This window comes from Lepidochelys olivacea (assembly GCF_965140295.1).
Source record: "Lepidochelys olivacea isolate rLepOli2 genome assembly, chromosome: 9".
NCBI classification, from domain to species: Eukaryota; Metazoa; Chordata; order Testudines; family Cheloniidae; genus Lepidochelys; species Lepidochelys olivacea.
The window spans coordinates 11,354,510-11,371,589 of record NC_140419.1 but is presented as its reverse complement, the minus strand read 5'-3'; the positions used below and the strand labels follow the sequence as shown (position 1 = coordinate 11,371,589).

General features: G+C 40.0%; 1 protein-coding gene across 1 annotated transcript in view; it reads right to left on the bottom strand.

Moving 5' to 3' along the window:
• PEX5L (peroxisomal biogenesis factor 5 like) overlaps positions 1–17,080 on the bottom strand; it is a 174,452-nt gene that overhangs the window by 72,708 nt on the left and 84,664 nt on the right. The window lies entirely within an intron of this gene.

The window sequence follows — 17,080 nt, the reverse complement described above, 5'->3', positions numbered from 1 at the left end:
CTCTTGGATCTACATTGTAGATCGTGAGTCTCTGATACTCTGCTCTCACTGTATGTAGAGAACTTCTGTAAGTGTCAGTCAATGTTTGAGGGTGTAGGGAGAGAAGAGTAGTGGACCTGAGTTACACTCACAAAACTCCATTGAAGTCCATGGGAGTTTGGGGTGTACAAAGACTGAAGGATCTGGCTCCATGACTTCAGAATTTTGCCATAAGCTTACATACATTTCATTAAGAGTCTATTGAATGTATTTTTTAACTACAGTACAGTATAATAAGAATGACTTAAAATATCATTGTATACTGTGTCCTGAGAAGGATACTGCTTATTGATACCAATGTGATGTAATTTTTATATCACAAATACCGTATAATCGTTCACAGCTCAAAAACATGAATACTATCGCAATTTTAAAACAATGTTTATGAGGAAAACAAGGTCAAATTAACATATTTGTGCAACGCATTGCAGTCAACCTAGAGAGAGTTCTTTGCATGCTGCAAGAAGTTCTCATACCATACGTGTCATAAAACATAGGCATGCTCAATTTCTAATTCCTTTGATATCCAAAGAACTGCAAAAGGCATTGTAAAGTGTACTTCAGATTAGGATATTCTCTCTTATTTGATGAGAAGAGAGTTCTAAGTGCTAAGCATATCAAAGGTACTTGTCCAAACATTTATTTATTCATGATTCATTTGATATGTTACAAATCCATGAAAATATTTTCTTTAATATGTGGAGCTACTATTTAGCTAGCATTAGTAACATGCTATTTGACTTTCAGAAACCTAATCCTTTTGTGTTGAATGCTATAGAGAAGTAGTTTATTAGCTCAAAAAGGATGCATCAGAAAGCATGCAGTGCTTTTTATTTCTTGCACAGTAGAAACCCACCAAAGCAAAGGTCAGGTCACTTTTTTGAAGACAGAGCCACTTTTTCTTCAAGGTTTCACCTACTGCCTGAAAAGAGTCATGATACTCACATTAGTGCCTGCTATCAACTTTTTAAAAAAATAGCCCAGTGAATGGCTGATATCATACACCACATATTTCATCACTTTAAAAGTGTGGCAATAGTCAGAATAGAAACTCAGTAAAAATGACATCTTAGGATACTGTATTGCTTTTCCATCAGTGACTTTCATCTCACATTTGCTATGTTTGGAAGTCAAAACACAATTTATTCAGTTGAACTGCAACCCCACAAGAGCATGGGTGAACCATGTTGATTTATTTCTGACTGGTACACTCATGACATACAATAAAGATTGTGGAATCAGAACTTAGCTTTTCGACATATTTGATGATAGGAGAGGCGGAGCGGAATATAGCAGCTGTAGTTCCCAGTGATTTCAATAGAGGGAGATGCAGGTGCTCAATACCTCCAAAAACCTGGCCACATATTTAGGTGCTTAAATATGGATTTCAGTGCCTAATGTTAGGTGTCCAAGTTTAAATGTTTTGGTCACTGTATTCAGGGCATTCTTGTATATACTTGAAATTTTGCCTGTCTGTAAATTTTTGGCAGCAGCACCTCTGGCAGCTTGCAGGAGCATGAGTGAGTTTGATTATGTCCTGCGGGACACAATCAATTATTTTCCCCTCTCCTGTAGAAAGGAGGGGCCAAACAATTTTAGTCTCTGTATCTAGGGCACAGAAATGGTTAATACACTGCAGTTCGTTAGCTATAATTGAAATGATAATCAGTTGGGTTCTAATTACAATATTTTAAACACAGAGATTAATATATACATAATCAGGGCCGGCTCTAGGCACCAGCTAAGGAAGTGCTGTTCATGGGGTAGCAATTCGGCGGCAGCTCCTCTCCATTGTTTCCCATGGCGGGAATTCGGCTGCGACTCTTCTGACTTGGGTCTCGCCGTCAGCGGTAATTCAGCAGCAGCTCCCTCTAATGTTCCTGTTCTCTCTGCTGGCGGTGCATTCGGCAGGTTGTTATTTTTTTTTTGTGCTGTTTGGGGCGGCAAAAAACGTAGAGCCAGCCCTTTACATAATCATGGAAGAATTGCTTTAAAATGTGTACTTATTTATTTGGCTGTCTCCATTGTTAAGTTGTTCTCCATTGTTAAGTGTTGTTTCTTAGCAATATTGGATTGCTGTACATATTGTCTGTTACAGTAGCTTGGTGCTGAGCATTATAGTTCTTCTGGAAAGCTAATTTTACACTTGCAAGCTCCTAATAATGAACAGTTCATCATAACTCAGCGACCTGAGGTAAATTAATTTCTCATCTATGCAGCATTTTGATCACTCAGTGAATGAGTTTCACAAATACCTCTTTTGTCAGCAATGTGCAGATTTAACAATCGTGATGCAAGCATGCAAACCTGCATATAAAGCAAGGATACTGTCTTGAGTGAATTGGTGCAGGGAAAAGATATGATTTGCTTTCATGCAATATACTGTAGCGGTAAAACTGACGAGTATATCAGTGTTTTGTTGTCTGGTACAATTAAGACTAAACCACTCCTTTTTAGGAAATATCTCCAAAACAAGATAAACAATACACTAAGAGTATTTCCACAGCACTTTGCATATTGTAATAGGATCAGCTAAAAACTTGCTAATGATTTCTGCAGGTTCTCCCAGGCTGAGAGAATGGATGGTAATAGACATTTCCACAGGAGTGTGCAGATTTTGCAAACTCACTCTGTAGGGAAATCCACTGGTTTAGCAGCTGGTGTTTCTGAATAGCGCCAAATTAAATTCAGTACAAGTCACACTACTTACAAAGAATGTGATACTTGTTAAATGAGGATTTAATTAAGCTACTGTAAAAGAATATTAATTTAAGGTTCAGGACAGCATGAGCATTTTTCAGTGAGTGAAAACATATAATTTAGCAACTTTGTTCACGTTGTATAAAACTTCTTTCCAGCATTTAATATTTGAGCACATGATCATTTTCTACTACAGATCATTTGTGAGGCCTGAGTGCCTGGGACAGCTGTATGATTCTTACAAATACATGGCCATCTCGTAAAGGCCTTACCGTTTGTGAGAAGACAGTGAAATTCATAAACTGATTTGTTTGAAATTTGAAAAAAAAAAATTGTGTCTGAAGAGCTTGTGATCAGTTCTTTGCAAATATCTGATAGTCTAACTTCAACGAAGCCTGAACTTTGGAGTTACATAAGTCATGATATTTTTGTCTACTCCCTAATTGGATGTTGAATGTAACATAGTAAGAATTTTAATCTAATGTGGGCTTTGAAATTCGCTTATGGCAAATATTGAAGCATTTGAGCTTAAAATTCACTTTTTTCATGAATATTCATGCTGTTGAAGTTGGAGTATGAGAATTTGCATAAAAATGAGCATGAGAGAGTTTTATTTTCAAAGTCAACTAGTGTTCATAGACATTTCCCCCACTATTCTCTATGTTCTAGTACATACACACACATAGCCAGCATTGCGTTAGACCTGTGCAATTCTATTTGAAGTCAGGAAGGCTCTACCAGTCTATTTGAGAGAAGTATTTGGTCTACAGTGAATGGTGTAGGGAGATACTCTTATATTTTTCTAGAGTAATTGTGTGCTGTTTCATTGATATATTAGGAATATTCACAACCTGCCTGTGTCGATACATCCTAAACTCATTTCTTTTGCGACAGCTAGAATCTACAGCAGTTTCACTAATGAAGAACACTATAGAAAAAAAGGTAAAATACAGACATGGCCAATACAAGCACATATAATACCTGCTAGTAATTTCTTATGGCAATTTTTCTTGCCTATTGAGGAGAAAGGGAATAACTTTCCTCCCTTACTTGTGAAGATAAATGTGAAAGGAGTGATCAACCATATGGTACTCTTCAAACAATGCCACTGCATTCAAATGTAATGACCCCATAGGACAAAGTGCCAGTGTTTTAGGGGTCCCAAGGGAGCTAAAAAACCACTGGACTGGCAATTTGGATTATTTCTCTGAGGATGTAGTCCCCTTGGCTGCATTTAAACACCAAAAACGTTTTTGTCTTAAACTGAAAAAGCATGTTTGTGTATCGGCAATGCTAGAAACATACTTTCTCATTCCAAAATGACAGGTTTCAGAGTAGCAGCCGTGTTAGTCTGTATTCGCAAAAAGAAAAGGAGTACTTGTGGCACCTTAGAGACTAACCAATTTATTTGAGCATAAGCTTTCGTGAGCTACAGCTCACTTCCTCAAATGCATATCGTGGAAACTGCAGCAGGCTTTATATATACACAGAGAATATGAAACAATACCTACTCCCACCCCACTGTCCTGCTGGTAATAGCTTATCTAAAGTGATCATCAGGTGGGCCATTTCCAGCACAAATCCAGGTTTTCTCACCCTCCACCCACCCCACACAAATTCACTCTCCTGCTGGTGATAGCCCATCCAAAGTGACAACTCTTTACACAATGTGCATGACAATCAAGTTGGGCTATTTCCTGCACAAATCCAGGTTTTCTCACATCCCCCCCACCCCCATACACACACAAACTCACTCTCCTGCTGGTAATAGCTCATCCAAACTGACCACTCTTCAAGTTTAAATCCAAGTTAAACCAGAACATCTGGGGGGGGGGGGTAGGAAAAAACAAGAGGAAACAGGCTACCTTGCATAATGACTTAGCCACCCCCAGTCTCTATTTAAGCCTAAATTAATAGTATCCAATTTGCAAATGAATTCCAATTCAGCAGTTTCTCGCTGGAGTCTGGATTTGAAGTTTTTTTGTTTTAAGATAGCGACCTTCATGTCTGTGATTGCATGACCAGAGAGATTGAAGTGTTCTCCGACTGGTTTATGAATGTTATAATTCTTGACATCTGATTTGTGTCCATTTATTCTTTTACGTAGAGACTGTCCAGTTTGACCAATGTACATGGCAGAGGGGCATTGCTGGCACATGATGGCATATATCACATTGGTGGATGTGCAGGTGAACGAGCCTCTGATAGTGTGGCTGATGTTATTAGGCCCTGTGATGGTGTCACACCACACGATCCATCGTCTACAGCCAAGCTCTGCGATACAACCGCATTTGCTCCAACCCCTCAGACAGAGACAAACACCTACAAGATCTCTGTCAAGCTTTCTTACAACTACAATACCCACCTGCAGAAGTAAAGAAACAGATTGATAGAGCCAGAAGAGTTCCCAGAAGTTACCTACTACAGGACAGGCCTAACAAAGAAAATAACAGAACGCCGCTAGCCGTCACCTTCAGCCCCCAACTAAAACCCCTCCAACGCATTATTAAGGATCTACAACCTATCCTAAAGGATGACCCAACACTCTCACAAATCTTGGGAGACAGGCCAGTCCTTTCCTACAGACAGCCCCGCAACCTGAAGCAAATACTCACCAACAACCACATACCACACAACAGAACCACTAACGCAGGAACTTATCCTTGCAACAAAGCCCGTTGCCAATTGTGCCCACATATCTATTCAGGGGACACCATCACAGGGCCTAATAACATCAGCCACACTATCAGAGGCTCGTTCACCTGCACATCCACCAATGTGATATATGCCATCATGTGCCAGCAATGCCCCTCTGCCATGTACATTGGTCAAACTGGACAGTCTCTACGTAAAAGAATAAATGGACACAAATCAGATGTCAAGAATTATAACATTCATAAACCAGTCGGAGAACACTTCAATCTCTCTGGTCATGCAATCACAGACATGAAGGTCGCTATCTTAAAACAAAAAAACTTCAAATCCAGACTCCAGCGAGAAACTGCTGAATTGGAATTCATTTGCAAATTGGATACTATTAATTTAGGCTTAAATAGAGACTGGGGGTGGCTAAGTCATTATGCAAGGTAGCCTGTTTCCTCTTGTTTTTTCCTACCCACCCCCCCCCAGATGTTCTGGTTTAACTTGGATTTAAACTTGAAGAGTGGTCAGTTTGGATGAGCTATTACCAGCAGGAGAGTGAGTTTGTGTGTGTATGGGGGTGGGGGGGATGTGAGAAAACCTGGATTTGTGCAGGAAATAGCCCAACTTGATTGTCATGCACATTGTGTAAAGAGTTGTCACTTTGGATGGGCTATCACCAGCAGGAGAGTGAATTTGTGTGGGGTGGGTGGAGGGTGAGAAAACCTGGATTTGTGCTGGAAATGGCCCACCTGATGATCACTTTAGATAAGCTATTACCAGCAGGACAGTGGGGTGGGAGTAGGTATTGTTTCATATTCTCTGTGTATATATAAAGCCTGCTGCAGTTTCCACGATATGCATCTGAGGAAGTGAGCTGTAGCTCACGAAAGCTTATGCTCAAATAAATTGGTTAGTCTCTAAGGTGCCACAAGTACTCCTTTTCTCATTCCAAAATGAAATTTTAAAGGCACTAGAAGGGGCTACAGGTATTCGTTTCTCACAAAGACTGAATCCGAAATGTCTGTTGTTGAATGCCTGCATTCATTGTCAGACTTTGTTTTGTATTGAAAAATGCTCGGTATTTTATAAATTCATTGGCTTATAGTGAGGCTTATAGTTGCTGTCTGACACTTGAAGACATCCATGAATCACCACAGGGACAGAACTGGAGGCTTCCAGCACCAAAAGTACTTACCTCTACTATTTGAGATAAAGTAGCAATTCCTCTGCTAGCAACAGTTGCAGACTCTTAACTTCTGTGTGGCTCAGCCACTAGAGAAAGCTGTATGAATATTTTGGGTACTTCACTCTCCGTGTCCACTCAGTGCTTGACTTCTCTGATGAGTTGCTTATTTTGGTAGTGGTGTGTATTAGGTAGAGAGTTCAAGAGGATGACAAAAGTTGCAACTTTTGAAATTTTGTTTCGTTCAGCACTGGCATGATGATAAAGCCTTTTGAATATTTTTGAATGCTCAGAAAGTAATTAGCCATTGGACCAATTTATTAAGGGTTGTGGTGTATTTTTCTATCACTGACCATTCTTAAATTAAGACTGGATTTTTTTTAAAAAGATGCCCTAGGAATTATTTTGGGGGAAGTCCTGTGGTCTGGGTTATACAGAAGTTCAGACTAGATAATCATAATGGTCCCTTCTGGCCACCTATATATTTCTTTTCACAACATGGACTTGTGTTGAAATGGCTGTATTCAAGTTGAAAACCCAAATATTTTGATTAGCATCTCTCTCTCTCTCTCTAATCAGAAGTGACCAGAGAGCCCTGGTTCTCAGAAAACTTCTGGACAAAAACTTCATTAAAACCTTTATAAACAACGAGGAGTCTTGTGGCACCTTAGAGACTAACAAATTTATTTGGGCATAAGCTTTCATAGGCTAGAACCCACTTCATCAGATGCATGGAGTGGAAAATACAGGAGCAGGTATAAATACATGAAAAGATGAGAGTTGCCTTACCAAGTGTGAGGTCAGTCTAACGAGACAATTCAATTAAAAACATTTCAGCTTTGAAACAACGTATTTCAATGAAATTACATTTAAACAAGAAAGTTTTGACTTAGAATCAGTTGTGAGCTTAGACCTGTTAAGTCTTCTGGGAGTCTCTCAATTTCAGGCACCTTCTTCTGGGCTCTTGAGTGACTGCTTGAATCTCCTGTTTTGGGGCAGCCTTTTAGGAACCCAGGCAGGGGCACCTGAAATCAGCTCAAGTTCTGCACTCCTGCAGTGGGCAGGTTGTCCCTTCCCTTACCACTGAAGAGATATTCAGAAGCTGTGGCTATTCACAAGAAAGAGCCAGTGCTGAAGGCAGCATTCAGTGAGGGGAGCTGCAGCCTGCAGCAGGGAGCAGAAGGGAGACAAGAAACCTTCCACAGGAGGCTAGGAAAGCAAGCAAGATTCTGGCACCCACTTCTCAGCACATAACCCTTAGGAAAGTGGGAGAAAGAGACTCAGAGCTTAGGAGGATGGGTACTGCTGTACCAGGGGTGACCAGAAACTTGAGTGGGAATGAAGAGAAACTCAGAGGGCAGGGGACAAGGGTTGAGGGGTGATTCAGAGATAATGAGGTGGAGAGCAAGAGAAGAAGGTGAAATTAGAGGGAGAAAGAGGAGTCAGAGAGAGGGTGAGAAGAGGGAAAAAATGAGGGTGGAATTGATAGGTCTGTTGATGAAGGGAGGAAAACTGATGAATTTGATAGCTGGGAGATGCTAATAAAGTCATGCATATGCATCAATTATGCATGTTAGGGCATTTGCTCGTTTGTATAATATTTCCATATTTTCAGACCTACAGCCTTGACAGGTATGTAAGCTAGAAGAAAGACTCAAACAGATACAGTTGTACTCCAATGTCTTTCCTTGGTGGAGTAATGGTATAAAGCACAATGATGCCATTACACACAGAAAGTATTACACAATAATATTAAGATATGTTTTAATGCAGAAAGGGCTGTTAGATTTCCTCCAAGATATTTCCAATTGTTTCCCAAAGCGGGGGAGTCTGTTAAATTATAATTATAGATCCTGTTCCTACCCATTCCTCTGCCCCATGGCTCCACAGTCAGCTGACAAGCCACTTATTTCATAAAGCCCTTACAGCATGTAATTAAATGCATCACCAAAAGGGTGGACATAAGTACCTACATATTCCACATGGAAAATATTTTCCTATTGCATGTCTGTTTCAAAGTTCTAAACAGGCTTATTATTATTATTATTTATTATTATAGAAAATATTTTTTTCCAGTTACATTGTGAAAGTTCACCAAACAGTCACATAAGAAACTGACTCAGCATTAACCCCCAACCTTCTATTTTTATAACCTTCAGAAATGCAGTTGAGTAGATTGCAGGCTGAATTTCTTTTAAATGTTAATGAACTCATTTAAAGCTGTTAAATAATGAATTATGTCCTTTTAGTTGCTAAGATAAAGGCAACACCATGATCCTGATAGTCAACTAGATTGACACTCACGAAAGCTTATGCTCTAATAAATTGGTTAGTCTCTAAGGTGCCACAAGTACTCCTTTTCTTTTTGCGAATACAGACTAACACGGCTGTTACTCTGAAACCTGATTCTAGATTGGTACAGTAAATGGGAAAAGAATGACTTTTATCAGCTTAGGAGCCCAGTAGCCAACAGATCAATGTTTTTATATCTTTTAAAATAAAACATTTACCATGTTTGTTGTCTGTGATCTCCTTTGTACAGAATCTGTGTCCTTTCACGCTATTAAATACAGTGAATCTCTTGGAGTGGGAAATCGTATTATTCTGAAATCTAGTTTCAACTCCACCTCATCTGACTTCTGCAATGTGAGCCATATCTCTTCCCAACCATAATAAGCTCCCTGGCATTATCACCAACATGAGCAAGCCTGCATCCCAAGATAGGCAGGAGTTGTAGACCAAGCTGGATGAGCAAGCACCTTGGAGAGGTGATTAAGAAAAAGCAGAAAGCCTACAAGGAGTGGAAGATGGGAGGGATTAGCAAGAAAAGCTACCTTATTGAGGTCAGAACATGTAGGGATAAAGTGAGAAAGGCCAAAAGCCATGTAAAATTGGACCTTGCAAAGGAAATTAAAACCAACAGTAAAAGGTTGTATAGCCATATAAATAAGAAGAAAACAGAGAAAGAAGAAGTGGGACCGCTAAACACTGAGGATGGAGTGGAGGTTAAGAATAATCTAGTCATGGTCCAATATCTAAACAAATATTTTGCCTCAGTCTTTCATGAGGCTAATGAGGAGCTTAGGGATAATGGCAGGACGACAAATGGGAAGCAGGATATGGAGGTACATATTACCACATCTGAGGTAGAAGCCAAACTTGAACAGCTTAATGGGACTAAATTGGGGGTCCAGATAACCTTCATCCAAGAATATTAAAGGAACTGGCACATGAAATTGCAAGCCCATTAGCAAAAATTTGTAATGAATCTGTAAACTCAAGGGTTGTACCGTATGACTGGAGAATCACTAACATAGTTCCTATTTTTAAGAAAGGGAAAAAACATGATCCGGGTAACTACAGGCCTATTAGTTTGACATCTGTAGTATGCAAGGTCTTGGAAAAAAATTTGAAGGAGAAAGTAGTTAAGGACATTGAGGTCAATGGTAATTGGGACAAAATACAACAGGTAGATCGTGTCAAACCAACCTGATCTCCTTCTTTGAGAAGGTAACAGATTTTTTAGACAAAGGAAACACAATGGATCTAATTTACCTCGATTTCAGTAAGGCATTTGATACAAATCCACATGGGAATTATTAGCTAAATTGGAAAAGATGGGGCTCAATATGAATATTGAAAGGTGGATAAGGAACTGGTTAAAGGGGAGACTACAATGGGTCACACTGAAAGGTGAACTGTCAGCCTGGAAGGGGGTTACTAGTGGAGTTCCTCAGGGATTGGTTTTTGGGACAAATCTTATTTAATCTTTTTATTATTGACCTTGGCACAAAAAGTGGGAATGTGCTAATAAAGTTTGTGGATGACACAAAGCTGAGAGGTATTGCCAATACAGAGAAGGACCGGGATATCATACAGGAAGATCTGGATGACCTTGTAAACTGGAGTAATAGTAATAGGATGAAATTTAATAGTGGAAAATGCAAGGTCATGCATTTAGGGATTAATAACAAGAATTTTTGTTATAAACTGGGGACGCATCACTTGGAAGTAACAGAGGAGGAGGACCTCGGAGTATTAGTTGATCAAGGGATGACTATGAGCCGCCAATGTGATATGGCCTTGAAAAAAGCTAATGCGGTCTTGGGATGCATCAGACGAGGTATTTCTAGTTGAGATAAGGAGTTGTTAGTACCGTTATACAAGGTGAAACCGCATCTGGAATACTGTGTGCAGTTCTGGTTTCCCATGTTTAAGAAAGACGTATCTGGCTTTAAGACTAAGCTTGATAAGTTTATGGAAGGGATGATATGATGGGATAGCCTAATTTTGGCAATTAATTGATCTTCAACTATTAGCAGTAGATATGCCCCATGACCTGTGATGGGATGTCAGATGGGGTGGGATCTGAGTTACTAGAGAGAATGCTTTCCTGGGTGTCTGGCTGGTTAGTCTTGCGCACATGCATAGCTGATTACCATATTTGGGGTCGGGAAGGAATTTTCCTCCAGGGCAAATTGGCAGAGGCCATGGGTTTTTTTTGCCTTCCTCTGCAGCATGGGGCATGGGTCACTTGCTGAAGGATTCTCTGCACCTCAAAGTCTTTAAACCACGATTTGAGGACTTCAGTAGCTCAGACATAGGTTAGAGGTTTGTTACAGGAGTGGGTGGGTGAGATTCTGTGGCCTGCGTTGTGCAGGAGGTCAGACTAGATGATCATAATGATCCCTTCTGACCTTAGTCTATGATTCTAAGTACTTCTGCATGGCACAGAACCCAGCTCAGCTAGGGCTCTTTGCATGGCAGCATGCTGGTGATATGAAGGGTTGAGCTGGGTTGTCAGAGTTCCATCCCTAGAGGGATATTCCCATCATGGTCCTCTGTGGAGGGTGCACACTAGGGGGGCAGAGTCTATTCTAGCCATTAGGCCTTGAGAGGAGGATTCCTGAAACCCTGCCTCCTCCCTCACTGCGTTTCCCCAATGCCCAGCCAAGATAATGTAAAAGTAACTGTGCCCTCCCAGCTGCAAAGAGGGATGGATCAAATTCTGTCCTCAGATATGCATGTACAACCCCAATTGACTTAATTAAGATCAGATGATATGTCAGCGGGAGTCATGCATGCTTGGAATTTGGCACGGTATAAGCAGGTCAAGATAGAGAAGGGATGCACTGTCTATAGAAGAAGATTACATAGAAATGCAAAAGAAGCAAAACCCTGGCATGATGTGCTAAAATACATTGGGACCAGGGTAGGCATACCACTGGTCTCAGAAACTGGGAGCAGTACAGAATCTTATGCATAATCTACAAACACATTCTTCAAAAACTACTTATAGACATAAAAATTAATGAGGAAGAGCAAATATAACCTATCTTTCCAAAAATGTATGTGAGATGTGTAATTACTTACAATCAGGCATGCTGAACCTTATTCTAAAAAGCACAGCAGATACACATTTTCAGTTAATAGGAGAAGGATTTATTGAGGGCCAAATTCTGCCCTCACCTATATCTGTACTGCCTCATTGAAACTGGTGGGGATATATGGGAGTCACTGAGGGCAGAGCCTGGCCCCGAGAGCACAGTTTAGCAAAGCAGAGAGGTTACTCATATAATATGTGATGTCTATTAGAAAAGTCTGTTCTCAGTGGAGAACAATGTCAATCATGAAGCACAAACTGGATATACTGGATCCAAAGCTCTTGAATATTGTAGAATTTCCTGTATAGATACCAGTATGAATTTCCAAAAATGTTGGTGGCTTTGCATCTGGTGATCTGGTTTGGATTCATCTGTGGCACACACTTCTACCCACCCCATAGATCATATTTTACTTTTATATATTTTAATTAGAGCTGTATGAAACACAGTGCTTTTGGGTTCCCAGGACTCTGGGCAAATGCTTTTCCTACTTTAAGTCCACATGGCTCCATGCCTACTAAGTTTTGCATTTGAACCAACTCCAAAACTCAAGAGTGGCTTTGCATGGTCAATTCCTGAAACCGCAACTCAGCCTGGGTCTTCTGAAAAATGTGCCTAAGATTTGCCCAAAGGTTGGTGAGCATCTGGAAACCTTGCCAAGTTTCCGGTTTGAAATAAACTCAAACAACTAGGCAAGTTTCACCTAGTTTGGGTTTTTTAAGGATGGTTTTGCATAGATCCTCCTTTCATCTCATCTGCCAGTGTAATGTGGTTACTTCAGTAAAGGTCAAACTCTACTGAGCTCTTGCAAATGTTTGATAGGAAAAGTCAGGTCCAGGAAACTTTTAGTGACATCTTTGCTGTGCATAAACAGAAAGTCCAGCCAGACTTACCCCAGAGCTTAAAATAGGTCTTTCATTAGGTATTCAACTCATGCTCTTTGCTTTGAAAGGTGATTGACTGTGATGCATATTCCATTTTTCAGACTAAAATGCCTAAACATTGTTTAGTTCTGTAGAATAGTACACCATTTTCTGAAAAGAAAATCAGTTTTAAATGGCAACACAGAACCGAGACCTTAGAGACTAACAAATTTATTTGAGCATAAGCTAGCTGTAGCTCACGAAAGCTTATGCTCAAATAAATTTGTTAGTCTCTAAGGTGCCACAATTCCTCCTTTTCTTTTTGCGGATACAGACTAACACGGCTGCTACTCTGAAACAGAACTGAGAGGGTTTTATTGTTTTTTTTAAAGGCAGATTTTATGGAAAATATATTTAATTGATAGAAAGCTTAACATAATTGTAGCTTTAAGTTATAGCAACTAAGGTCATTTGTGCTAAGAAAGAGAACAGAACAAGCTACTGTACATGATGCACTCCGGGTGCTTGGCTGCTGTCCAGATCCCCAGGCAGCTGATGTATTAGACTTACAGTACCAATTAAATAGCCTATTCAAAATGGATTTATGTGCCACAAATCATTGTATTTTGCAGAATTTAAAAATAAGAGATGAGACATTCATGGCTCTATTGTTTTAAGTTATGCAGTGCTAACATTTTCCCTCCTCAAAATGAATGCACAACTGGACGGTGAAGCCAACAGAATTCCAGTGGCTATGGAACATTAGAAAAATCTTGAGTTCTTTTATAGAGTCTAAATGTACTTGCTTCCCTGCAGCCCTTCTCCTCAATCCTTTCTGTTCTGTTTTGCCTCCTTCCCCTTTTCTTTCCATCATCTACCTGTTCCCCAGTTACTTTCTTCTTGTACTGTTTTCTGGTCCTGCATCTCTTAAAAAAATAAGGAGAATCCCTGCTGGCAGGCAGAGCTGTGAGCCAATTCAAGATAGCTGCTCCAAAGCAAGTACCATCCTGTGCATTCTCCTTCTCCGGGAGACTTGAGCTAGGATTTTTAGAAAAGCCTAAGGGATTTAGATACCTAAATCCAATTTCAATGGCACCTGCGCCTCTCCTTTGAAACTTCCAAACTTTGTTTGGTCTGTTTCTCCATGATACTTATATGGCCCCATAATTGGGGTCTTGCCCAATGTCACAGAGGAAAAAGTCTTTGACAGTGCCATGAGTTGAACACAGACCTCCCAAGTCCCAGGCTAGTGCCCTAACCATTCTTCTCTCTTTCTAATATTTGCCTAAATAAATCCATGTCATCCAGACTGCAAGGACACAATTTTTGTTCCCTGTGTATGGAAGTTCAGCAAAGAAAATTGGCGACGAGGAAAGTAATGAAATTGCACAAGCTTTTCCACTGAAGTATGTGTTTTGTGTGTACAGTATGTATATATAACTATCCAACAGCACAGAAAAAGTGCAGTTCTACTCTGAAAAGTGACTTTTGTCAAAGTGGCACTGTGAAGTTCCACGTTTATTATCTCAGTGACTGCTGTCTCAAATGGGCTGCCTTTACGGGTTTCCTAACTGCTATCAAAGCAGATTCATCCTGAACTCTGAGAGTCAAGCTAGGTTCTTTTCACATCACCAGTAATAAAAACTCTGTAGGCCAAATTCTGACTTCATTGATCCCTGTGCACTCCCATTGTCTTACACATGTGCAAATATATTTAATTGATTGAAATTTAGTAAAAAATTCTGTTGTTGATGCACATATAGAATCTAGCTCATTACCTAAGGTGTGCTGGCTGCTGTAGAGCTAACAGAAGAAAGATGCAGTAAAAACTTGTTTTTGTTTCTCAAGTCAGCAGATTTGAGACTGAACACAGGGAAGAGATGTATTGAGTACAATGGTGCCATTTTTTATGTAGTTAGGGTTTGGAGTAGAACCACACTTTAAATTGGCATTTTATAAAAACTGTTAGGAAGTATGGAGAAACTAGTCAAGTTTGTCTCCAGCAATCTTATTTGCTGCTTTCATTTCTTGATCATTTTAAGCTGGCATGGACCGAGGGACATACTGGCCGCCGCTTCCAGCAGCTCCCATTGGCCTGGAGCAGCGAACCGCAGCTACTGGGAGCCACGATTGGCCGAAACAAACTGTCCCAGCCTGCCATTGGCTTTCCCTGCAAAAACGGTGGAACAAGTTTGGGAACCACTGGTCTAGAACAATGGAAGCCAGTCAGAGCTGGTTGCTTGCTGTTCATGTCCCCGGGGATTTAGATGAAGAAACACGGGGGAAAGGGCATGTTTGCCACTTTAGTAAGTAAATTAGGTACATTTTCCAGACCCATTGAGGATCAAAATTTGGCCCTCAGTAACAATCAATGGCAATTTTGCCTGGGTAAACACTCAGTATTTCAGGATTTGGCCTTACGTGTATCTTGAAACATTTTTGTTCCCTTTAGTAAAAGACATTAAATGCAGTTTGTTCTTTTTAGCCACAAATGAGAATTAAACTGTAGTGCTTTTACACAGGCAGGCCATTAACCAGAATGATGAGTAAACCGTTTAATACTCCTAAAATCAATTTGGATTATATGTAATCTGTGGAGATTTGGAATCTTGTATTAGTGCTAATTCTGTTCAAGATGTAATGCCATAGCTAGATTAAGCACTGAATTGATGCTATAGTGAGTAACTATGACAGTGAAAATAGAGAAAGCATGAATATATTTTATTTCCAGGCATGTATTTGCTATGAATGAAATTGAGCTGAAAAAGATGGCATTTGTCAAGTTCTTTATTAAGATCAGAGAGGTTTATCAAAGAGCCAGAATATAAAATAGTCTTGTTAACGGTTTATAGAGCACCCACATCATTCTGATTGACCTGATGACTATAAGGGTAACTATACTTTTCAAGTCTGCTTTATATGACATGTCTGTAAATTAGAAATTCATTGGTATGTCAGGATAGCCATTTTCAACTGTAGTGAATACATTTTCCCACTTATTTTACATTAGAGAATGGCCTGAGTTGCAAAGTTCAGTACCATTATGGGGGTCAAACTTCAAAGTTCAGGGAGAGGTGGGTGGGGAGGGGAATGCAGTATCTGGGTTTTGGTCTGGATCCATGTTTATTTTATATCAATATAACTTTCTTACTCTGCTTTCTGCACTGTGGGGATCATATGTGCCAAAGTTTGGGAGTCCTGACAAGTGAAGCAACTTGTTATAAAACTGGCCTCTAACTTCTATGGACTATCTGTTGCTTGGGATGGCTGCCATAACAAGCGATAACACACACAGACCAGTCCTGAGCAGAAGATCTGTCAATATCACAAAACACATGTCTGGTCTACAGTGATGTGGAGGGGAAGTCAATGAACAGCTTAAGTACCACATAGGTTACCCTGGAAAAGATAAAGCCAGTTGCTACAGAAAATGGATAATATGTGAGTGGTGCTCTGAGCTATTGGCAAAAATATGCCCGTTGGTGTGGCAATACAGAAATGTTCCAGTGGCAGTCTATGCACAGAGGGGCTATCTTCAAATAACTGAGGAGCATTGGCTTCAATCTCAAGCTCTTGGCCCTGTAGGAAGGAAAAGAGCTAGTATTTATGGGAAGGGTGTCTTGCTGTTTGGTTTTGTTATTATTTCCTAATTATGAAGTAAGAGGACTCTGCTGGGTTTATTGTTCTTTGACCCACTTCTAAATCGGTGTAAAAATGCCTAGAGTCCAGGATATACTCTTTCAAGTAGAGTATGTTGTAAATGGAAATATACTTTTAAAAAGAATAAAGTGATGTACACTCCTAAGCTGTTAAAATCACAAGGCCTACAATCCTGCGATGTGTAGGAGATGTATTTACCTTATTATCTACTTTTACAAATCTGAACTCTTTGCTCTGACTCCAGTTTGACACAGGTGTAACTTCATTCACTTCATGGTTGTACACTTGGGTAGGGGAGAGGAGAATCAGGTCCTATTATTTCTTATTTCTTTTGTGGTGGCTGCTCAAATTAAGGAGAGCAGGCAAAGTGTACCCAGTTTTGGCCATCTGAGTCATCAAACATTTAGAACAAGGGGAAAGGAGAAGTAAAGGGGCTTGGCACAGTGAGACATCATTACTGGTTTTTAAAAGTACCATTTTAATACCTTTCTCGCTCATCTTTGGCTGCTCTCCCTGGCTGTTCCTGGAAATGGGTGTTAAAGTACAGTGAGCTAGGATCAACCTGGCTCCTGTATCCAGTTTAATTGTTCCATCTCCAACTGCATTTT